Source organism: Triticum aestivum, chromosome 6B (assembly GCF_018294505.1).
Source record: "Triticum aestivum cultivar Chinese Spring chromosome 6B, IWGSC CS RefSeq v2.1, whole genome shotgun sequence".
In the NCBI taxonomy this organism is placed as follows: Eukaryota; Viridiplantae; Streptophyta; class Magnoliopsida; order Poales; family Poaceae; genus Triticum; species Triticum aestivum.
Window position 1 is genome coordinate 653,836,812 of NC_057810.1, and position 7,363 is coordinate 653,844,174.

Sequence of the window (7,363 nt, forward strand, 5' to 3'; positions counted from 1 at the left end):
TAGACAAATGCAACATCAACCATTTACCTTGGTACTTTAGGGACCGACAGGAGGATGCATGTAGAAGCGCTTCTTGCCTGCGAATCCACAGTCAGAGAGAGAAATTGGAACCCATTCCCATCACCAACTGATAAAGAAAGCATGTAAGAAAATTGATATCAGGCCAACTTGGATCTTCGGTGATTGTCCGCCGGTATGGAGAATTTAGGAGGGTGGGTGCAGGGAGTGACCTTGTGGATGATGGATGGAGACGCGGAGGGATGTGGTCACCGGAAGGTCGAAAGCGGAGAGGGTCGGGCATGTTAGGTGGAGCCGGTGGTGCGCGACAATCGGAGGCGGCCCAATCGTGGGCGGCGAACCGACGATAGCCTCGGCCCATCTCTCGACGCAGCGAAGATAGAGAGGGCGGCACTGCCGGTGCTCGAGGCCGCCGCTCGGCACCATCTACATCGAGGGAAAAGAGAGGCGAGAAAGCGATAGGGTGATGCGGGGCTAGGGATTGCGGAGGAGGGTAGGGGTGTGCGATTTGAATGGATGGTTCTGCCCACCGTTTTCTTGTACGTGGCGGTGGAGACGGCGGCGTCCAGCCATGCAGGCGAGGCATGGGTCGAGCCGGGCACACGGCGAGGCACAGTAGCAGAGGCGGGGGCGATTTTTTGCTACTGAGATGCAGGGTGTGGGATTGATCGTTCATGTTCTCTTTTCCTTTTTAACGAGAGATGGATGCGATTTTTTCACGAGGGGAGAGATGCGACCACGTACAGATTCCATAATAAATTAATTAGGTCCATAACGGGATTTCTTTATAATGCGTTAAGATTTACGTGTTAGTTTTCTTAATAAAGAAATGCACTGATGTAGGGATCGATTGATTTGGGTAAGGAAAGATGGATTCGTGATCTTTTGTATGTTAGGAAATTAGTGGTTTGCAAGGAAAGAGTGGAGAGAAAAAGAACCAATGCGACCACGTATAAATTCCATAATAAATTAATTAGGTCCATAACGGGATTTGTTTGCAATGCGTTAAGATTTACGTGTTAGTTTTCTTAATAAAGAAATGCACTGATGTAGGGCGCGATTGGTTCGGGTAAGGAAAGATAGATTCGTGATCTTTTGTCTGTTAGAAAATTATTGGTTTGCAAGGAAAGAGTGGAGAGAAAAAGAACCAGTACGAGGGGGTGGCGGGAGGTGGGACGAATAAAAACCGGACGAAATTGGGAGGTGGGAAGGGGAGAGTAAAAACCGACGAAAAAAACAACGAAATTGGGAGGTGGGGGGGGGAGGATGAAAAAAACCAGGGGAGGTGGGAGGAGGACAAAAATAAACCGTACGAGGCTACCAACTGCTCCATTAGGAGTAGAGATTGTTTGTGAAAATAACGTGCGACGACGACTTAGCAAGCGGATCCCCTTAAAAAAGACATAGCGAGCAGATTCCCTTAAAACTGATAGAAATGGATACGATTGATGACGTTGATAAATAGTGGTGAATGTTGGCATAATTTACTATCATCATGCATGGAAACGAATCATCAAGAAAAAGAATACTTCCTATTACTACACTCATAGGAAGCTTCCTAATCTCTGGTACCAAACAGTTTCTGCCCAAACAAGGAAGGAAAGTTATGGACGTGATTCGAAAGGAAACAAATGTTATGAAGATTAATTAATTTAGATTTGATCTTTAGAGATTGATTGTGATTGATTCTTTTACATAAAGACATTACTAAATAATTTGCGTCAGTATGGAAAGTTCTGATCCGTTCAGTTTTTTTCGTTGTGTGAGAGGGTGAAGTGAAAACAAACCGATGAAGTGGGGGAGGCGACGAAAAAAATCTACAACGGTTAACCTACCAAAAAAAACGAAACTGGTGGGACGAAAATTGACCGGCGGAGACTACCAACTGCTCCATTAGGAGTAGAGATTGGTTGGTTCGATTTTTTTGCGTGGAGGGAACTACCTGGGAGGTGGGAGGGAGTACGAAAATAAACCGTCTCGGCTGAGCGGGAGGTGGGAGCAAGTACCAAAGAAGTACCAAAAAAGACCGGGTGAGGTGGGACGAAAATAAAACCCGGAACGCGACCTACCAACTGAGACATTAGGAGTAGAGATCTTAACAAAAGTGCAGATCCCGTCCCACTCTTCACTTTTTGACAAAAAACTTCCGAATAGCAATCTTGGTGAGTGATCTCGACCGGGTTCGATCGGCATGGTGTGTTGTTCCTCCAGGAGTGGGTGCTGAGAGGAAGGATGGCAAACCTTCATTGTCAATCGGCCGGAGCTGCATCGTCATTTGGATCAGAGCATGGACGAAATCGAGATGGTAGAGGTTGAGGAATTTGTAGGACGTGAGGGTTTAGGGTGGGCATCACGAGAACTCACCCATATCTTGGGAGACGGCAGACCCGAGGTGCAGTCGTGTTCATGCTTCAGGGGCTGCCACGTGCTGTCCTCGCTGCCATCGCCTGTCGATGCCACTTCAGCGCCACGAGCATGGGACTGAGGGACGAAGGGAAGAGAAGAGAAGGAAGCGAGCTAATGACGTACCTATGTTTGGTATGTAATACCCTCCATTAAGAGTAGATATTTTCTTAAAATCAGTTATTTTGTTTCCTAATTAATGTGATTGAGCAATTTAAGGTAAGGTTAATTAATTTAGATTTGATATTTAGAGATTGATCGTGATTGATTCTTTCACATAAAGACATTACTAAAAATAACTTGCACCAGCATGGAAAGTTATGATCCGTTAAGATTTTTTTCGTTGTGTGAGAGGGTGACGCGAAACTAAACCGGTGGGGTGGGGGAGGGACGAAAAAAAACCAGCGAAATAAAACGGGTGGGAGGTGGGAGGAACTACCAAAGAAGTACCAAAAAAGACCGGGTGAGGTGGGACGAAAATAAAACCCGGAACGCGACCTACCAACTGAGACATTAGGAGTAGAGATAACACTGTACTATTCCTAACCCTAAAAACACTATATTCCTGTGATTAGATAGACTATATAGGTGATCTAAAAAAAGATAAGAGATATTCTAAAAAACGATAGGCAAAAGATGATACCTGAATTATGAAGTATTTTTGAAAAAGGAATATAGTAATTACGAAGATATCAATTACATCTAGGCTCTACACCAACAAGATGTCTCAAAGACTTCCAGGATGCACACTGCCCGAAAAGAAAAAAAACAAAGGCCTCGTCATAGTAATCAACTCCTCTCAGCAGCAGCACACAAACCACCACCAAAGTCAACACTCGAAAAACATAAAAGGCCTCCAAAAGTGATGTCTTCAAGAAGGAAACAGTGCACAAGCGCTGTTGTCTACTGATCCACGATATTAGGTTTCACCTTGGAGAAAGTCCATGCTCTCGAAACAATACCTTCAGCAAGACAATTGCCACACATAACCAATGAAACCCAGACCTTAGATTTTCACCTTAAAAGTCACAACTTGGCACCCGAGGAGCACCGCCAAAAATAAAATCCACCAGTGCTACCGCACCCACTTGTCACTGCTGCTCTTGAAAGTTATCAAATACCTGGCTGACTCCATTGCCCTCCAACGCCCCCTCCGCCTTACTGATCCTTCGATCTCGGCCACCATGACTTTCTCCACCGGTGTCTACGCCATGGAAATTGAGATACCAACATGTCCCATGGTGTCAACAAACAACAAAGCTTCGCGCCACACCCTCATAGAGCCACGAGGCTGACATGGACGCGCATGACCAGATTCTATCTGATCCATATATCCTTGGGCAAGATCTCTGACAGCAGTTCTGAAACATGTCGACTGAAGGAAATATGTCCTAGAGGCAATAATAAAGTTATTATTTATTTCCTTATATCATGATAAATGTTTATTATTCATGCTAGAATTGTATTAACCAGAAACTTAGTACATGTGTGAATACATAGACAAAACAGAGTGTCCCTAGTATGCCTCTACTTGACTAGCTCGTTAATCTAAGATGGTTATGTTTCCTGACCATAGACATGTGTTGTCATTTGATAAACGGAATCACATCATTAGGAGAATGATGTGATGGACAAGATCCATCCGTTAGCTTAGCATTATGATCGTTACAGTTTCATTGCTACTTCTTTCTTCATGACTTATACAAGTTCCTCAAACCATGAGATTATGCAACTCCCGAATACCGGAGGAACACTTTGTGTGCTACCAAACGTCACAACATAAATGGATGATTATAAAGGTGCTCTACAGGTGTCTCCGAAGGTGTTTATTGGGTTGGCATAGTCGAGATTAGGATTTGTCACTCCGTGTTTCGGAGAGGTATCTCTGGGCCCTCTCGGTAATACTCATCACTATAAGCCTTGCACGCATTGTGACTATGAGCTAGTTGCGGGATGAAGTATTACGGAACGAGTAAAGAGACTTGCTGGTAATGAGATTGAACTAGGTATGATGATACCGATGATCGAATCTCGGGCAAGTAACATACCGATGGCAAAGGGAACAACGTATGTTGTTATGCGGTTTGACCGATAAAGATCTTCATAGAATATGTAGGAACCAATATGAGCATCCAGGTTCCGCTATTGGTTATTGACCGAAGACGTGTCTCATTCATGTCTACATAGTTCTCGAACCCGTAGGATCCACACGCTTAACGTTCGATGACGATTGGTATTATGAGTTTATGTGATTCGATGTATTGAAGGTTGTTCGGAGTCCCGGATGAGATCACAGACATGACGAAGAGTCTAGAAATGGTCGAGACATAAAGATTGATATATTGGACGGCTATATTCGGACACCGGAAGTGTTCCGGAGAAGTTTCGGATAAAACCGGAGTACCGGAGTGTTACCGAAACCCCCCGGGGAGTTAATGGGCCTACATGGGCTTTAGTGGAAGAGAGGAGGAGGCGGCCAGGTGGAGGCGCGTGCCCCCCAAGCCCAATCCGAATTGGGGAGGGGGGCCGGCCCCCCTTTCCTTCTCTCCCTCTTCCTCTTTCCTTCCCCTCCTAGTTGGACTAGGAAAGGGGGAACCTACTCCTAGTAGGAGTAGGATTCCCCCCCTTGGGGCGCGCCCCATGAGGCTGGCCGACCCCCTCCTCCCCTCCTTTATATACGGGGGAGGGGGCACCCCATAGACACACAAGTTGATCTTTTAGCCATGTGCGGTGCCCCCCTCCACAGTTTTCCACCTCGGTTATATCGTCGTAGTGCTTAGGCGAAGCCCTGCGTTGGTAACTTTATCATCATCTTCACCACGCCGTCGTGCTGACGGAACTCTCCCTCGCCTCAGCTGGATCTAGAGTTCGAGGGACGTCACCAAGCTGAACGTGTGCAGATCGCAGAGGTGCCATGCGTTCGGTACTTGATCGGTTGGATCGCGAAGACGTTCGACTACATCAACCACATTACTTAATGCTTCCGCTTTCGATCTACGAGGGTACGTGGACACACTCTCCCCCTCGTTGCTATGCATCACCTAGATAGATCTTGCGTGATCGTAGGATTTTTTTGAAATTATTGCGTTCCACAACATCGACGGCCAGGTCGAGGAGGGCCGATCATGGGGATAGTTGCCGTGGTGTGATAAGAGCACTAGGACTACCACCACACCGCTGGCTCCACCATGCCGACGCCATCGCCGCCATGGCAGAGGACACCGGCCCGCGCTACCCACAGTCCACACCATCGGCTAAAGATGGACGCCAGATCAGGGTGGATCCCGATCTGCCACCACCCCCTCGCCTGCACGATCCACCCCCTCGAAGCCCGACGTGCACCAGCGGTCCCGAGCGCTGCCACCGCACCACTGCGACCCTCGCCATTGCGGTTCCCAGGTCAGCTGTGCTGCCCCGTGGCAGAGGCCCTACGCGAGAAGGCGAAATGCGCCTCCCGCGCCAGCCAGGCTTTGCCCATCCGTGTCCTCTGATGAAGGCAATGAACGAGGGAGGGAAAGCAGGGTACTGGCGGCCGCGGTAGGAGCACCCTCCCCATCGCCCATGGGAGCGGTGTGTGAGGTACCACAAATTGATAAAGATCCCCAAAAGTATTTAGTAGTTCTAGAACCTTATTAGTCCTCTCTCTACTATGTTGCTTCATGGAACTGGTTCTTTAGTTGCATGTCTCCTCTTTTCATGCATATATTTTGGAGTGTTTCTACTTTTCATCTTGTTGTATTTTGTTTCGTAATGACGTGATAGGATTCATGGTTATTTCTCATGGATGGAACTTGGTGTTTGTCAAAGAAAAATCCTTGTATCAGCTTAAGAGATTATTGCATTATTGACACTCAAAGTGGTTAATAGAGCCACACAAAGTGGGATCATTCCTGAACTTGCGATGCTTAGACATTTACAGTAAAAGATTGAGATCAAGCACCATCATCCATCAAGAAACTTGTAGGAGGAATTCAAACAACAAGTGACACATTGCTACGTCTTGAGCTTGCGTTGGTTTCCCTTGAAGAGGAAAGGGTGATGCAGCAAAGTAGCGTAAGTATTTCCCTCAGTTTTTGAGAACCAAGATATCAATCCAGTAGGAGGCTCCTCAAAAGTCCCACGCACCTACACAAACAAACAAAGAACTCGCAACCAACGCAATAAAGGGGTTGTCAATCCCTTCACGACCACTTGCAAAAGTGAGATCTGATAGAGATAGTATGATAAGATAAATATATTTTTGGTATTTTGTAATATAGATTGGAAAAGTAAAGATGCAAATAAAAGTAGATTTAAAGCTTATATGATAAAAGATAGACCCGGGGGCCATAGGTTTCACTAGTGGCTTCTCTCAAGATAGCGTAAGTATTACGGTGGGTGAACAAATTACTGTCGAGCAATTGATAGAAAACCGAATAATTATGAGATTATCTAGATATGATCATGTATATAGGCATCACGTCCGTGATAAGTAGACCGACTCCTGCCTGCATCTACTAGTACTACTCCACACATCGACCGCTATCCAGCATACATCTAGACTATTAAGTTCATAAGAACAGAGTAATGCATTAAGAAAGATGACATGATGTAGAGGGATAAACTCAAGCAATATGATATAAACCCCATCTTTTTATCCTCGATGGCAACAATACAATACGTGCCTTGCAACCCCTGCTATCACTGGGTAAGGACACCGCAAGATTGAACCCAAAGCTAAGCACTTCTCCCATGGCAAGAAAGATCAATCTAGTAGGCCAAACCAAACTGATAATTCGAAGAGACTTGCAAAGATAACTCAATCATACATAAAAGAATTCAGAGGAGATTCAAATATTTCTCATAGATAAACTTGATCATAAACCCACAATTCATCGGATCTCGACAAACACACCGTAAAAAGAGTTACATCGGATAGATCTCCACAAGAGAGGGGGAGAAC